Source organism: Lethenteron reissneri, chromosome 33 (genome assembly GCF_015708825.2).
Source record: "Lethenteron reissneri isolate LAM-NWPU_2019-01 chromosome 33, ASM1570882v1, whole genome shotgun sequence".
NCBI classification, from domain to species: Eukaryota; Metazoa; Chordata; class Hyperoartia; order Petromyzontiformes; family Petromyzontidae; genus Lethenteron; species Lethenteron reissneri.
The window spans coordinates 9,708,312-9,726,683 of record NC_083811.1 but is presented as its reverse complement, the minus strand read 5'-3'; the positions used below and the strand labels follow the sequence as shown (position 1 = coordinate 9,726,683).

Genomic DNA, 18,372 nt, shown 5'->3' with positions numbered 1-18,372 from the left:
GAAGCTTTCGTGACTGCAGGAATCCATGCTCTTTGGTTCTTCCGGTAAAGTCACGTAGGTAGAAAAATAATAGATCGCGACGTTTAGATCGCAACACAAGCAATCGTCAGCAGTTTTTTCTTGCTGTGGTTGTCCCACCTGATGACGATTGCTTGTGTTGCAATCGAAACGTCGTGATCTATTGCTAGATTTGGTTGGAAGAATTTTTCTTAAATTCATCGGTTTCGCTGCAACAATAATAAGTGCCGTGCTAAATGCCTGTAGACCTCGTGACAATTTAATGTGTTTGACAGTCGGGTTGTATATGCTCTTATCAGAGACATTTGGCCAAATTATTACGTGGCCTAGATCAAATCTCCTATGAATTATGTCGGCTGCAAAAAACCTACGTAGTCTACTTAAAAAGAGTTGCGTAATATGAAAAGGATAAACAAAACCACTACTGAGTCACAATAAAAACCTATCACTTAACATACATGCCATTCTACAATCCGCAAGCACAAGCCTGACCTATAGGTAAGCGGATCGACCCCAACTTTATAAAACCGCCTCCTCTGCTTAGTTTCACTCAGCTGAGGGAATTCATCCCAAATGCACTACTTTAAGAAATCATAAAATAAGCAGGGTGCTCCTTGGAATCCAGCCAATGGATATTTGGGCCATCTAAATCAAACCACTGTACTATGAAAACATAACTCATTGTTATAAATAGCCTCATACTTGCCCATTCTTCAAACAAACTATTTCTGGGGGAGAGTTGCCCACACAAGTGATTTTAGAGAATCTTGATTTGAAGCTTTCGTGACTGCAGGAATCCATCCTCTTTGGTTATTTCGGTAAAGTCACGTAGGGAGAAAAATTCATAGATCACGACGTTTCAATCGCAACAACAAGCGACCGTCTTCAGGTGACGATCGCTTGAAGACGGTCGCTTGTTGTTGCGATCGAAACGTAGTGATCTATTAAATTTTCCTACCTCCGTGACTTTACAGAAAGAACCAAAGAGTATGATTACAGTAATAAAACCACACGGGTTCGGAGTGGCGAGTCATTTAAAGAGCGTAAACAGTCAGATGGCTACACTGCAAGCTTTAAAAAGCTTTAAAAAATAGGGAATCACTCTCTGCAATGATCCTATTATTTTTATTACTTTTATTTTTATTCACTTTATTTGTATTTTATTTTTCTATCTACGTGACTTTACCGAAAGAACCAAAGAATATGATCCTACATCAGTGTGAAGTGCAGGTTTTATTTTGTCCAGTGAGTGAGATATATAATGATAAAGTGGATGGTCTTACAATAACTGGGTTTCTAAGTCGATTCAAGCTTGCCTTATTTTGGGTGTTTTAGACAATGTGTGCAAGCATGCGTGTTTTTTTCCAGCAACGATTTAAGCACGTGTATATAAACACTTGCATGCGTGAAGTCACTTACTTTCTGCACTATACATCATTTAAAATATAGGAAATACCTCATTGAATATTTAATTGTGTTGACGTTTTCATACTTTCAACCTACGTCCCTAACAACAACAAACATACCATGAAAAGGCTCTTAATTGTTGTAAAGAAAACCGATATTATCTTAAAGTTAAAGTTCTCATTCTAAAGATTAAGGGGGTAGGTTAGCGTGTTCGGTGGTCCCCTTGTTTAACACTCAGCCTTGCACTTTAGATAATTGGGCTCCTCTTGTTCTGGACACCGCAACAGTGTTAATTGGGATAGGAATTTTGTGGATGGTTAGCTACCTGCACTACTGGAAATACAGTGTTCCCCGGCGGAGCTCGACGCTAGAAATGTCGGAGCACACGATACATTTTTCATCAACGAAACGTCTCTCAGCATCAGCCGATGTGTAAGGGAGAGAGAACAATCGTACATGAGCATCCGCGACGATGTGGTATATGTTTAAAGGCAATCGAGTTGCGCACGGTCATGTCGGGCAGGTGGCTGTTCCAAATCACCGGCTGTTTTGTTAAGAAAAGCCACGTGAAAGATATCCGCTAAGTGCAGGTCTTCTCTACGGGACCCTGATGCCTGCTGTATATTTGAAGTTTGCATGTGCTCTCCCTGTGGTCGTGTGTCCTCCGGTTGTTGTCTCCACATATAGACAGTATGCGTTTAGGAGTATTTGGCTGCTATCAATTTACCCGTGGGAAGCCATTTTGTTGAGCTATCATTTGCGTCCAGGTCGCTTCTGAAAAAAGAGTGGGCCTTAACTGGTAAAATAAAAATAGTTAGGAGTTGACTCCAAGATGGTGATAATTGCACTGCCAGTTTAAGAATCGATCATGCCCTCTCAGTAGTTGCGTGCACACGGTGGAGTATCACCTGTCGCCCCCACTCGTGCAAATGTCGTCTTTAAAAACATGTTGAAAAGGTTCTCGAGATGGCCAGACGACTCACTTGGATCAAAGCACCGGGTCAGCAATACTGAGATCCTGGGTTTGGATATAGCTGGCCAGGTGCCTACGACTAAGTGCAGCGAGTAGATGATCTCAGCCCAGTTGCAATAACTGCACACAACAGTTGATTTGGTGGATCACTTGCTTACTGCAGCTCTGATAATTAAAAAAAAATACTGGTTTAACGTGCGATGAACAATATTTACTGCAGGATGTTGTAAAAGGTGTAGTAATGCTCAGTGTGAATAAAGATGGTTGGAGTAACTATTAAAAGCAGTTCTGTGATGTCATCTTCCTGGCTGTTCTCTAGAGGTTTATTAAGACACCAACAGAATAACTCGATTATAATAATAAAAAAAAAGAAAACATAAAAGATGTAAAAGTTCTCTCTATGCCATTCGTCAAATTACAGCCATGTGCTCTAACACTCCACCACATGTAGATATTCAATCACTGTAGAGGTGGCCAGGTGGTTTCAGAGGTGAAAGTATTGAGCTGGCACCCCTGAGATCATGAGTTTGAAACCAGGCCACAAGCTGTGATTTGACCGGGTTCTCAAGTGTAGAGAGTTGACCTCAGTCCGGCCCCCCAATGACTATCCAAAAATCCCATCGCATCACATTGGTCCCGCACTATATCTTGCTGGTCTTTTCAAGGAGCATAAACCATCACGCAAACTCTGGTCATCCTTGCAACGGATTTTAGCTAACCCATTGAATAAAGACAGTCACCGCCTCGTGTGCTTTCAGATGCGCTTCTATGGCCGTCTGGAACGCTCTTCCTTCCAATATTTGGAAGCCACTGGAGCTATACATTTTTGAAATCTAAATTGAAAACTAATTTCTTTAGAAGTGCTTTGTGTTCAGTTTGATGTCCTGTCCCAACACCTCAGATTAGCACTGTTGGCTTCGTATGGTGAGAAAGACGTTCAAAATACATACATAAGGATACATTCTTTAGCTCTGAGAAATAAACACGTGGGTTTTACTGTCATGGAACCAACATTACACTTTGTAACAGGGTGGGTGGGTAAGGATGTCCCCTTACTGTGTGGACCACTTAAGGGGATCTCAGAATTAGTTATTTGTTATCTATATATAAAAGGGAAATTAGTGAATATGTGTGTCTGTTCAAAATGTCTAGCATACTTCCCGGCATGCAACAAACTTGAAATTTGGCATGTGGGTAGTTTCCAGACTGTACACAATGCAAAAAGTATAAAAATAGACTTTTGTATTTTTGGGGGGGGGGGGGGGGGGGGCGCAATAATGGATATATTTTGCATGGCAAGTGAGCGGTGACGTCACATCTGTGATGTCACCTGCACATCTGTGATGTCACCCGCATGCGGTAGTGTCACGCAGTGTGCCTGCTGACGTCACGCATCCAACCCCCCCCCCCCAACCCTCCGCGTAGGCCGTGTATCAATTTAAGACAAGAATCCAAGTCCCGGGCGAAGCCGGGTAGTAAAGCTAGTCTGCTTATATCGGTGTTCTGTACTCGAGGGCTGTGTATTTCTCTGCGAGAGATCCTGATTCATCATTATTAGTCTCATGGGGTTATATTGCCCGATACAATAAAGATTAAATTTGGGTAAAAAACTAATATTAAAATACATTGCAACATCAAAGCAATGTCTTGCATGGACTTTTGCTTATTTAAAAACAAATAGGCAGCGATTTTCAATCCACACTGCAGTGTGTGCCTTGCGGTGCCGACACCATTGGCGAGAGGCTTTCAACACGTGTCCCAAATTCATCATCGCATGTCCACTTCAGTTGATCCTTTATACGTGTCACCTCTCTTGGCTGTCATTCCAGCAGCAGTCTTGAATGAGGCTGTCATCTATTGGTACAATGAGCCCTGCCCTCACTTATTAGCGCATAGCATAGCAATGCGAGTGAAACAGGTTCCTGTTTTGTTCACTATTCAAAGTTTACCTTCTCATTTCATACTCGAGATGTCTGTTTCAATTTTTTTTTCTTATTCTGGATATAAACCGTCAGTAGACACATTCGGGAATTTGTTCAAGAAAGCCGCATCATTCAAAGCATAATTAAATAACTTCCTCATCTGCCATCTAACTCAGATTGATGTATTATGTTTTCCCTTTATCCCCGGCTCTTTGGACGATTGATATTGTAAAGTTACATTTGTTTATCTGAAAAGTCCCCCATCTTTAATATCCGACGCCTACGCATTACACATATGCACTCTAAATATAATCCTCGCTGTGGAATGAATGTAGCTGATCTTCATTCTCACGATCTGTTTCAATCGCTTTTACTTCAATATTTTCAAAAGATAAAAATCTATTCCTTACAAGCCGTCTTACATTCATTAAAATTAAAAGATTTCTTGCTATGAATATCAGATATCCACTGTATGCACTAAACACTATAAGTCCTCAAAATGAAAATAATAATAGTCAGCAGAGATCTGGTTTAAAAAATAGCAAAAATAATCAAGAGAAAAATACAAAATGTACATTCATTATTTTTAAAACACTGGAAATATCAGCCACATTTTTAAACATTAACTACCTGTTTTTATAGCATTGTCTACGTGTAAAATGTTGCCATCCCAATATAAAAATGCTCTTTACTCCACCCAACAACTTAAATGTTCCTTTGATTTTACCCCAACTGCGTGAACACGAGTCTTTAATTCAGCTATTTTTCTTGACAAGAACTAAGAGTTCAACAAAAACCGTAACACCACACAATAATAAACCCCTTTATACATACTTACATGGTCCGGTGGTAAGGCTGGCTGTGCGCGTGTGCGCGTACACGAGAGGAACGCACAGTGCGAGTGGCTGCGTGCGAGTGAACAAGCCGTGGAACCGGCCCCGGCGCTATACTGACGTGACGCCCGGATCACGGCGAGCCCAGGGCGCAGCGACGCTCAGCCCAACAGCAAAGGGGCGTGCGCGCACGGGTTCCGAGCGAGCGTGCGTGCGAACGCGCGTGCACGGGTGCGAACGCGTGTACGTGCGTGCTCGCGGATGGCCGCCCCCTGTAATCCGCAGGGCACAAGTGGTCGGGGAGCCTGTGTTTAATCAGCAACAAACACGAGGATGTGCTGGCCGCCCGTGCCACGTACGCATGTCTCCGCCCGCGACGCTGCCACCACCCCCAAGGGAGGATGAGCAGTTTCATGTGCGAGACACCTCCTGTCAAGCAGAGCACCACCACCGTCTACAACCGCAGTCGTGCTGAGAATGGGATTTTTTTTATTCAACAGCAGACGGAGTAGGGAAATATGAACCATATTTCTTATCAATTATTCAAGGCTTATATCTAAACTAGGGCAAAGGAGTCTGAAGAGACAGCTGTGCATTTCTACGGGCGGGGGAGGGGGGTAATTGTTTATGGGAAAGGCAGGCGAGGCTGCCACAATTGTGTATAGAGAAATATATCAGTAGATATAAATTAAGGAATTTAATGAGTTTCAAATGAGGTGGGATTTTAGAGTACTGCAATGCCATGTGCGTTAATATGGACACTGTAAAAAAATCCCTATTAATTGAAATGTATAATCATTATTAAGCTGAAAGGCCAAACCAATTCAAATAAAACTCGTTAAGACTTGTTGTTTCTCACATCAGTAAAGTGAGTTCAGTGAAAATAAAGCAAGATTTAAGGGCTGTATAGGCCTTACGAGCAATATATAAAACGAGCGACCTCAAATTTACAACCTCAGAGTCCTCAAGGCTTTCCCCGCATCTCCGATGAGAACGGTCGGCTACGTACGACGCGTAAGAAGTTCAACGTACACACATACAAGGCCGTTTGGCAAAGCTTTGTAAGGCATCAGCAAAGAAGTTCAAATAATGGCTGACACGTGTTCTATGTAGTGTTAAAAACGTAAAAGTCAATTACACAACAGTGACAAAACTGTAAAGAAACTTGGTCTAATGTAACAACATTAAACCACCATATTAGAAATGTTACTTGTAAATTTGGTTTGGAATTGCTGTGATTCAGGATGTTTTTTCAATACTGTGGTGGATAGTAGCATCTCTAGTGACTGCAAGGGTCAAGTTAACCATTGTGTAACAAATACATTATTACACGCACTATTTGGTGCATGTATCGTGTGCTTAACACGTTCCCGTTCCCATGACGTATGTGTACATGTACGTCATCAGTCTTTGTTCCGAAAATATGAAAAAACTAAATTTAATGTATCGGTACCAAGGCTCCCACAAGGCCAAGCGGGAGGACATGTGGCACAGTTTGGTGCCAGCTATCAGAGTACGGTCGTGTCGCTCCAGTTCTCTGCGGCGAATGCAATGTCTTTGCAAACAACGGCGCTATGCCTCTCCAAGTAAATGAACGCTTAACTTCTTGCACGTCCGAGATTCAGAGGCGAACGGGACACACCCTGCAACTTGCAGTTGTCTTGGAACCGGAAAGGGTTAAGATATTTATTTCGATCAATGAATGGATGCATCGGACCACCCTGAGTAGACACTGTACTGAATGTTTTCAATGCTAACCCTTGAAAATTATTTTCTACAAACAGTTGCCCACAATCATTTGGAGTCAGAATGTATGCTAAGAGGAAATAACAAATGCGAGCTACTTCCATGCATTTGGCACCAACTGTAAATATGCAGAAACGCAGCCGTGTATTTCAGCAGCGCAGGCAGAAATATTGGAAACAATTGTTTGAATCTCGAATCCGTTGAACCAGCACACGTCTTCAGCGACTCTGAGCAAACACCCCAGGAGGTTACAACCGTTCTTCCAAAGACCAGGCACTGCGGAGCAAGTTGACTTTCCACAATGGGTATATAGACAATGCTTTCTTGCAGCGGGCGGGCAGTGTGTAAACTACACATCACAAAACCAGGCGAACATTGAATGCAGTAGGACCTACTCTTGTGCCTATCAACAAGACCGATATGTTTGGTAATCAACTAAGTGGATGTTAAAAGTATATCAATGACTATTAACTTGTCCAAAGCTATAACTCGTGACACCGACCAGAAGAGTATCGCATGATTGCATGCCACTCCAAATTTAGAAGCAAATTACACACATTTATCTGCCGTTAGTCTTGCACACAACGTTTTTGTGACCTTTCACTTTGATACAAAAAAGGGTTTTAGAGTTATGCCATATCAGTCTGTATGCAATATAGTGCTCATGCCTGCAAGGATAAATATAGAACATTCCAATATCACAAGAGAGGGCAGAAAGCCGTGGAAACCAGAGCCAGCTTAGCCTCCCACATGTGTCTCAATGCGCACTGCAGAGACCTGCTCAGACCTGCGCTTGGCCCCGTGGGAGCTGTGTGCACGCTGGAAAATGTTGGTTTGTGCAGTGGTAATCTGCACACCATTTAACGTGACCAAAAACAAGAACATCTTAAAAAAAAATGTTTGCTATGCTTTTCATCCGACACGTGCTTCTAAATACGGAACATATATATATTTCTGCAGCAGCAACAATAAGGGGTAAATCACACTGTGCGCATGGTATGCCGTCGATTTTAATGCACAGACAATGTCACCATTCGGCGTGTTGCACATTTTAGATTTTCAACACTTCCTAAAACGTACATTACACTGCAAGGCCTGATGAGGAAAGGTTTATGACAGTTATCGTTGTCTCATCATTGCAACCGGGAGTGATTAAAACGAGTACGACTTTGTGGGGACGTTCACAGCGGTTGTCCTAGGGCTATACTCACCCCTGGCCATATGAACATGGAATTTCCACCAGCGGCTCAGGGCTGTAAAAACGAAGATGAGCACTGCCACAGTGCTCGCTGCTTCTGCAGGACATCACCGTTGTTTCACGGGCTAAACAAAACCCATGCGCAACGTCTTAAAAATGCACTTTGCTTGCCCACCCTTAACAAAAATACACTAAATGTAATAATTCGCCTGGTCACCAAGCGGGCACACACTGGACTCGAAGCGGTCAGTGGTTGCTAACAACAATGCACCGATGCACACAGGCATTTACGAGCAAGACAACTGCACTCGTAACGCGCAACAGAAACTGCAGCACTTGTCAATGGCCTTTCTAAGTTCAATGGGAACTGAACACACCCCCTCCATCACAGGCAATCACTGCGGACTGCGGAGTGTGGAGCTTACAAATGAATTAACGAGAAGGCCTTTTCATATTCATTGTAACTGTGCTGTACTAAGCGCATGTGGTGTCCTGCCATTATCTAACCGAGTCCGTGCGGGTATTTATTCGGAGCACTTGCTTTTGCCGCTATATAACCAGGCAGCGATGCTGTTTTGCTGACGTTTTCAAGTAAATGTTACTCGAGGAAACGTGCTTCATCGGTATCTTGTGAGGTGGAGAAAAATACAATTTGAAGAATAATGTCGTGACTGCAAGCGACAGAGAGAGAAATCAAGAAAACTCTAGCTATGCAGACTATGCGTTACGAAATGTAAACCAAGCGTAAAATTATATTATGGAATATTGTTCCAGGCAGGTAGCAAATGCATTTGATTTTTCGATTTAAAAATGCATTTGAATTAATGTTACTGCGGTTATCCATGCCTAAGTGCAGCATTTTTATCGAAGTTAACTGAAAAGGAGTGTTGTGAATTTAAATGGATTGTTGTTGTGAATGTAATCACAGCGATGATGTTTATTTATGTATTTATATGCTTATTTATTTAATTGATCAGTCAACTAATTCTTTTCGGAAAGCTATTTGCGCATAGTAACTCAATTTGTGTGATAGCAGCTAGTTTATAATGAGATACCGTGGGCATTAGATTAATGAAGCGTAGTCCAACAGATCAATAATACTAATGGTCTACTTTATAATCACGTTACACGCTTTAATCTCTAAGCTCTATATGGCTGCTGCATTTGCTAAGTGAATGAATGTACACAAAGTTTCATAGATGTTCCTGGTAAAAAAAATGGATGCCCATTGTTCAAAACTGCATTAAAAAGACGTGAGTTTACATCTAATTTAACTTTTCTATGAAACCGATTACCTTGAAACACATTTTCTTGCGCAGTTCGCAAAGGGATAGCAGCATTGTACATGATTCACATATCTTGAAGCACTTTGCATTGTGGATATCTTTTTCCTGAATGCACAACAGACTGGTGGCTATCATCAAGACGACCAACACAGGCAGCTAAATAGCAAACTTAATTCGTATTTTTCGGTTTAAAGCTTTCGTGACTGCAGGGATTCATATTCTTGGTTCTTTCGGTAAAGTCACCTGATGATGATTGCTTGTGTTGCAATCGAAACGTCGTGAGAATTTAATTGTTTGCTTTATTTTATTTTATTATTTCCCTTCTACGTGACTTTACCGAAAGAACCAAGAATATAAACTTCGTAAGCTAATAAACACATGCAATATGTCCAACTGTCTTTTAAAGGCAGGACTACTAAGTGCATCCTGAAAGCTAATATAATAACGGAGCACGGAATCTATGGCAAACAATTAGCAAGCAGATAGTCCCACGGTTCATAACAAAATATATTAAACTGGCTGTGCGACTCACAAACTATGGAGGGCCGATGAGCGAGTGCTGTAAAAAAAGAAGAGATAAAAAATGAGAGTGGTAACCTTACCCTTATTTACCATTAAACGCTTTCCCCAGACACAGACAACTCCCGGCTGTCTGCTGCAACCCTGCACCACACGAGAAGCCTAAGGGCAGGTACTGCTCGCTGGAGCCCAGGGCACAGGTATAAACTTGCGAACGGATTCTGGCTCATGTTTCTAGAGCCTTCGCAAAAAAACGTTCCCGATTTAAAGGCTTCAAGATAAAATATATTCAATAATTTCCCACGCCAGTGACGTGTAACACCAATGCCAATAACTCCACCCCTTTATAACAAATCTCCTGTGCCACTATACATACAACTTTGCAAAAGTTTGAATTTGACCTCTAAGCTAGCACATACAATTATACCAGTCTCTTCAACTTCTGAATAACCACAGGGATGTTTCAAATAGCTATTGAGAAATGCCTCAAAACACACTTCTGCCCAAATATCACAATACCACTAGAATAACACGAAACGACCCGAAATTAGCGGAGCAATTTTGTCAAACGTTATTAGGTGCGCTCAAATTACATTACGCCGGAAAGCAAGATGACCGCACTGAAATATGAGGCGTTTCATCACAGCGAGACCTTTACAGCGAAACGCCTGGAAATGAACGCACTGATGGATGGATATGCCACTGGATGCATGAACATAGAGAAGATAAAAGAATAATAGATGGCACACGCAACGAAGGTGAATCAACACGTGCATTCACACACAACGAACGCGACAAGACAACACGGCTGGCAAGTTTCTGCAGGTGCCGGCTGCCTGCTGACGCTTTAGCGGCATGTCACGGAATCTCATTACAGAAGCAACGCAGGGGCTAACGAGGTTTCAAACATCACCGGGACGCGTCCCCACAGGAACACACAACAGACACAATGTCCGGTCAGAATGAAAAACAAGAACGGAGCAAAAACGGCCCATCATATATGTTGTTATCACCATGAAGTAAAGCTAAAAGCACAACCAAATCTGTGCCTCGATAATAATGCTAATACGTTTTCTATTTACATCATCTGTGTGCCAGACAATGCCTTGCAGCAGTTTGATATACATGGTTTAACATTAATATTCAACACACACCTTGCAATGCAAAAATGAAAGAGGATATTGTTATTTTTATTTAGTGCGCGTATTTGTGCCGAGAAGCCAGGCAGTAGCTTCATCATTTGCATAATGTGATGTCCTCAGACAGCCGCTGCCCGCTTGGTTAGCTGACAGAATCCAAATATGTATTTATCCTGGAGAAATCCGATGAGCTATGAAGCTCTTTTTCATAGATGTCCAATAGGGACGGGTCAGAAAATGAGTCTTCAACAAAGTGCGTCACCGTCTGTCTTGCACCACCGCGACAGTTGAATTAATTGGTCACTTTTATAACCAAAGTACATTTTCTGAATCCGATGACCGTACTTTACAGGGACACTTTTCACATGCAATTCGTTTCTCTCTGTGGGTGTCTTTGGTCCTCTGCCCAAAAGCATGTCCTTTACTCAAGCTCCCTCCATGCTGCCCAATCTCTCGCCTTCTTTCTCAAGTCACCGTATGCCCCCCCCCCCTTCCCTTGAAGGTGTCAAACAGCATCCTTCATTTTCTACCCCTTCGCCTCTTTACCAACATCCTTCCTTCATGGAGCTTTCATTTCTGAGAATGTGTCAAACTCACATCTTTTACCTTTTCTGGATTGTTCTAATTCGACTTCCCTCTTTCTGAACCTGCTCCAAAATGTCCTCACCACTCTCTCTTTCTCCACGCAAATGATGCCAATCATTTGATGCCATACCCACCATCTCTGGACTAGAATTAGTACAGTTTTCAAAACCCTTTGATTTCCACTCATAAACGTGCATGTCTGTGGCTAAAAGGGGCATAAAAGCACTGCAGAAGAAGCGAGATGGAGAGTGGGATGATGTGGGTGTGAGCAAGTGTGACATGACGTGTTACGGCAGAAGCACACGGCGAACTCAGATGCCGACGAGAACTGTCTTAACAGGAAGTGTGTAAATTTCGATTTAAAGCTTTCGTGACTGCAGGGATTTATCTTCTGAGTTCTTTCGGTATTATTTGTATTATTTTATTATTTTCCTTCTACGTGACTTTACCGAAAGAACCAAGAAGAGGAAGTGTGTAGTTTCAACGCACATTGCAATCCACTGAGGATGCCAACTTTGCCAGACGGCGTTGTATGAATCCGAGACCGCAAGACGCAGTCTTCAGCCTCCATGTCTGTGCTTGCCATGTACACAACTGTGGGTTTGGTATGATGTGTGCGAATGCCAGACTACAGTAAGTGTAAACGTCTTTTAGTAACAGTTCATTTCATAACATGCTTTTCCAGTCGAAATTGACCAAACAGTCCAGACAGTGAAAATGTCACAAAATAATTCGAATAAAGCCTTCTTTTCAGGTTATTTATTTATTATTTTAGGTGCTTATCTTTATGTATGAGATGGTCAGGTACTGGTAAAATTCTGGTTTCTAACCTGGGCAATAACCCACGCTCGGTGGGGGGGGGGGGGCTGTGGAATCAACCCTGGGTGCTACGTCTCTTCGGTCTTCGCTCGGCATCGTGGGTCAGGCAGCGTGTATGCTGGCTGACCCGTTCGTGTAGTTAACCCGCTGCTCACATAGTTAACCGTGTAGCTATCACCTAGCAGTAGAACCAATTTACATTTCGTTAGTTACCCTGTTGGGGAGTTGTAATAAACGTGTTGCCTTCAAGTTCAAGTGTGTGTCTCCATGGTCAACACGACACATGGATAAAAGACAACTGAAACGATGCCATAAGTTACCTCTAATCACTAGCCAGGCAATAACAGAGACTGCTCCCGAATATGGTAAGACGCACTGGTGCCTACGAGTGTGCTGAACAGAAGTTTATTCACCTCATGGCGTGATGTCAATATTCACTGTTACAATACAATTGAGAAAACTAAATTTAAAAAATACCATTTGGAAAATTGTTAGCTTTTGTTTATATAGCCTGTATTTTACCCCAGGTTTCATTTGCTAAACAGACCTTTGGTATGTGGGCTCTCACCTGGATGCAGAACAACTGTCATCTATATACAAAAATGGGGTGCAGCGGTGGTGTAGGGGTTATCTCACGACGCTAATAAACCTCGTGACACTGGTTCTAATCCCGGCCACGACTTGTGTCATCGGCGAGCGATGTCTGAACCGGTCCTGTGACCGCTCGTCACCAAGCTTTACGAAGCAGTGTTGAAGTACGGTCAAACAACCCCCCCCCCCACGATTGACACGGTGTGCAGAACTTCCTAAATTGGTGGATTGTCCATGGGGTTCCTCACTTTATTATAGAACAGAAACATTCACTGAGTTTTGCACGAAGAATTGTATTATCAGACACCGCCAGAACATTTCCAAACTATTACACTAAATATAGACTTGAAGATGTCTACAAATCATATTTTTACATTGGTTTGTAAAGTACCACATCTAGTTGCAGGGAACACTGTGAAATCTCCTCGTACGGGTGCTGCCGACACACCACCAGGTCACCAGATCACCCAAAACGAAGCAGCGTTCAGAACGGCAGTGTCGGTAATAGTCAACTAACCGGGCATAAGGCATCCCACTGGCGACACTCAGCACCCATTAATGATTGTCTGCGCTGGCCAGGCCACAGTGTGATCAGTCACTCTGAAATCTTTCACGCCACATTCCTTTGCACTTGGACCATATACTGAGCCCCATGGGATACAAATCAAAGGCTCTTTATTGTACTACTGGTACATTTCTACTATTTATTGCCTTAAATATCTTGAAAGACACTGAGATGATGTATTTGTATACTGTATTCTCGTATGAAAGGTCTCTAAATGCTAAGTGTCTTTTTCTGCACACTATGCTGCATCAACAGAGTTGTCATTAAGGCAGCTGATAAGCTACCATTTGCTATTATCAGGGCATATTATGTTCGTTTGTCCATCGATCGACACCTCACATTTAAATAATCATTGCAAAAGCTTGACACTAAATGCTACAGAACTTACCACATGGCTTCTAACATTAAAATACCATCATCTATAGTTTTTGGATAAAATTGGCTAAAGTAGTTGAAAATAATCATGTTTATGTCCATTTATGTTACACTATGCTACAAACTAACATGATTAGCACTTGCACATTATAACATGAACACATGGGTGTAAGTTCATGAACCTAATGTGTGGCATCCATTGATAGGTGTGCTTTCCTTTTCCCCCTTGCACACATGGCGATCATGTAGAGACAAACATCCCGTTATTGACTGGCTTTGCACCTTGTTCTCAAATGTGCTATGGACAGTGTGCAACATGCCGGGCCGAAGTCCACTAACTTTTCCTAACAGTCAGAATGACATATGTAAACCTGCATGCTCTAATAAATGTGTTCCTCTCTCCATCTCTCCGTGTAACATTCCAAGCATGCACCTCTCCCATACTTCTTTGCGCATCTTTCAGCTTTTGTTCAATCTGATCTGGATGCCGGTTGTGTCCCATCAACAGATCTCTTCCATTCTATAGCAAATTTGCTATATGTATATATGAACCTTATAGCGGGACCCCAGGCACTCGCATAAACTGCGTTGCGACGTCATTATGTCTGTTGAAGGCGAACGATACGGCAATCTATTCCTCTTGACAAGCTCTACACGATGCGCTAACCAAAGTTTCAAAGTTTTGTTTCTTCTGCGCATTCATCCTCGCTGCTCTTGGACGGCATGACAACAGAATGATCCGCACCAGGTGGGTCGTGGCGTTTATGTGCGCGGTGGGACGGAGTTGCCAAAAAGAAATGAATTACGATTTTGACATCCGTTTATTTGGGACCCCGTAGTCCCGCCATAAGGTTCATATGTTGAACTTCTTTCGCACCATAAGTAGCCAAACGTGCTATTAGGAGGTGCTGTATATGACTCTTGTTTCGCGCATATTTATCGAGCCCCACTTTGCAGCCTTCTCAACTTGGTACTTCCAAAACATTTCCCATAGTTAATTTCCATTACTATTTTACAGTGACTCATTTTGTAAATTTCACAAAAAAGCGATATGGACTGATGCATCTCAGGACTGTGAGAGTTAGAGATGGCTTGGGGGAGGTCTGTATCCAGCAGTGGCCAGATCATGGCTGATGCTGATGAAGATGATAGCTGGTGTGCAAGTGCTGGGATCTGCCATTCCATCCCGTAAAAGTACGTCTGGCTCTGCTCGCTTTACCCCGAATGCAACCAAAGTACTCACCGCTTGGTGACCACGTTGACAGCTATTTACTTATTTAACATCCAACCACCCCACGAGTGTTCAATTAGACAATGTTTAGTTTACATGAGAGTTCCAATGGAGGCAAGCTACAGGAAAGCAGCACACTTTAAAGCAACACCAAGAATGGCAACAAAAAACAGTGATGTGATAACGGCAATACTTTTATAGTATAACCTAATTATTAAGGTGTTCATGTTACTGGTTTTCTTTTTACATGTAATTCAATGTGTATGATCTCAAATTGGAAATAAAGTACAAACATAAAATGTTCATATTGTACAATATTATAAGCAGCAGAGCCTCTATGAAAGTGAACATCTTTAGGTAAAGACAATGTTGCCATCTGAAAATAAACTGTAATTACACTTTTCCAATGGTGCCCTTCATAGGGCAAGCAACTACCATTACTATCCATAGTTTTTGACATGTATACAAACTGGGTACGACTGTGCATTGGGTAAAATCTGCTTCCTATTTAGTGGCGTTCAGGTACCACTTGCTGCTTTGTTTGCAAGGCAAGACTTTGCGATTGGATCCCACCCTTCCAGTATGCGTGCCACTATCTGTTCAAAACGTCTGCTGCCTCCTAAGAATCACTTGAGTTAAAATCAATATATACAGCATGTCATGCTGTGTGGAAACTAAAGAAGGCCAAGACAACATGCCAGAGGCATCCCTCTTCCTTGCAAAGTTCTGTGATTTAATAATAATGCGATCAATATTTTTTGCAGGGGCTTTCCATTTCACTAGTCTTGCAATAGAGGAAGCTGGTTATTCTGCCAATACACCATCCTATTCTGAGAAAAAATAATTAAACAAAAGGCAGGGAGGAAGATAGTGGAAATGCCACTTAGGGCACACGAGAAAGACGGTGATTTATCGGGTCCTCCTTGGCACTTAACGAATTTTAAGACAGGTGATCGCTAATAGTACGTAGCTACAGCCGCATGTTGGGTCGGTAAAATAAAATACAACACAATGAGGCCGCACATGCTTTCACAATCGATTTAAGAGAGCAGTCGCCAATTTCAAACTAAATGTTGAAGAAATAAACTCAAATATAGCACGTTCGGAAGGACAGTGTAAAAAAATGGGCAGGATGCTAAGAGAGATATGATGGAGGGTACTCGGGACAACAGGCAGGAAATATGTAGTTGCCGTTTCGCAAGCGTGAGAATGATGCATGCGGGTACACGCATGCACTCACACAGGGATCACAGCCATCTCTTGGTAAGCACGGCAGAACACAGTTGAGTAATTCCGGTAAGGTAATTAAAGTCATCCTGGTGGAGCCAGCAGTGCCTAATGCAGCACAATCATCCCTGTGAGATCAGCATCTCTCCATGGAAAGAAAAAAGGCACACTGCCACATCGGAGCTGAAATTTCAGAAACCTAAGCTGTGCATCGCTCAGCGCTCGGATCAGAGCTGCAATTTGCTTGGAATTTTCCTCTGAGCCGGTCAGTTTAGAATTCACAACTTGAACTGCGCCTTTTAATTATTCACACTGCTGTTCCAAAAGATTCCCTGACTTATAAATACAGTAAACAAGCGCTGCGGGCTGATCTCTGACTAAATGTTTAACTTTGCTTCGTTAATGCCAAAGCATCTGTTTCAATTCTTGTGGTCTCAATTTAATGATGCACAATGTATAATTATTAATCCATTTATTTGAATGCTATGTTAACAATTTAAATATAGTTTCTGTTTTTCGAAGAAGACCTGAACTGGACTACAAATATAATGTTGGTACTCTTCACATGACAGGCAGACAAACGAATGCTCTTGAATAGAATTTTACAGTGAGACTTTAACTCCACTATGGACATCACACTCGAGAAAATCCCTTGACAATCATCACACGAGTAGGAATTTTTATTTCACCTTTATTTAACCAGGTAAAAAAAACCCTTGAGGTTAAAAACCTCTTTTGCGAGGTGGACCTGGAAAGACGTCAGCAAAAATAAATCACCACACCCACACACATACGGACACAATATGAAAGAGTACAATACTAAATATTAAAAACAATTACAATGGTCAATGACATTTTATTCTATCAGAGCTTTGAAATGAGACAATAATATCCTCTTCTCAGGTCTTACAATCTTTGTAATTCATTCCAGGACTAAGGAGCATGATAGGAAAATGATTATTTCCCCATTTTAGTCGTTGTCCTTGGAACTGTTAAAGAGAGCACTGACTCAGAACGAAGGCTGTAGAGTTGTGATGTTTGTGTGAGCTGTGAACAAAGATATGTTGGGAGTAGGCAAAGTACTGCCTTATACACAAACACGTACCAGTGTTGCAGCTTTCTGGTGTGAAGGGAAGAGCACTTCACCATGTTATATAATTCGCAATGGTGAGTGAGTAAACTTGCATTAGTAATGAACCTAAGTGCTCCATGGTGTACTGTGTCCAGCACCTTAAGGGTACTGGCGGCTGCTCGCATATAAATAATGTTACCATAATCCAATACAGATACATATGTACCGTGCACAAGATCCTTCTTAATTGACTTAGAGAAGCAAGTTTTGTTTCTAAAAATAAGAACCCAATTTCAACTTCAATTTCTTTCCAATATTTCAATATGCTCTTTAAAATTTAGCTTTTTCATCTAACCAGATGCCTAGGTACTTGTACAAAATACCCTTTCGATCAGTTTACCATCTAAAGTAAAAATTTGCAAATGACCACACCTTTCTGCTTTGACGGTAGAAAAAAAACATTTACAGAGTCTTTCGGAATTCAGCACAAGCCTTAATTGTGAGAGTTGTTTCTGAATGTAAATCCTGAAACTATCAACCGACTCAAAACTGGCTCACTCATCAACCGAACAACTATATTGCTAACTAACAAGTAGTTCCAAAAGGCTTTTAAATTATATCGTTACGCTGAAGAGCTCTGGGGGGTGGGGGTCGAAACAGTTTTTGACAAGACGACCCTGTTCCGTTTGGAGAAGGACATTTTTCACAAGAGGGCATGACCTGGAACACTGTAGCACACAATTAAGAGTTTTTTTTGCAATGTCTTCAGATTAGAATTCGTGATGAAAAATGGCCTGAGAATGCAGCATCAATGTGCAGCATTAGGCATCAAGCTGGGGAAACAAGCGTGTCCCCCTCCGTGCCTG

General features: G+C 42.0%; 1 protein-coding gene across 3 annotated transcripts in view; it reads right to left on the bottom strand.

Moving 5' to 3' along the window:
- The window catches only part of LOC133350328 (oxysterol-binding protein-related protein 8-like), a 99,585-nt gene that overhangs the window by 40,717 nt on the left and 40,496 nt on the right, over positions 1 to 18,372 (bottom strand). The window contains exon 1 of one of the 3 annotated variants that reach the window (XM_061564563.1): positions 5,159 to 5,368. The exons of the other annotated variants lie outside the window; for them this stretch is intronic. The gene's annotated coding sequence lies outside the window, so the exon portion shown is untranslated. Of the gene's footprint in view, positions 1 to 5,158; positions 5,369 to 18,372 lie in introns of those variants that run through there. 3 annotated transcript variants of the gene reach the window in all.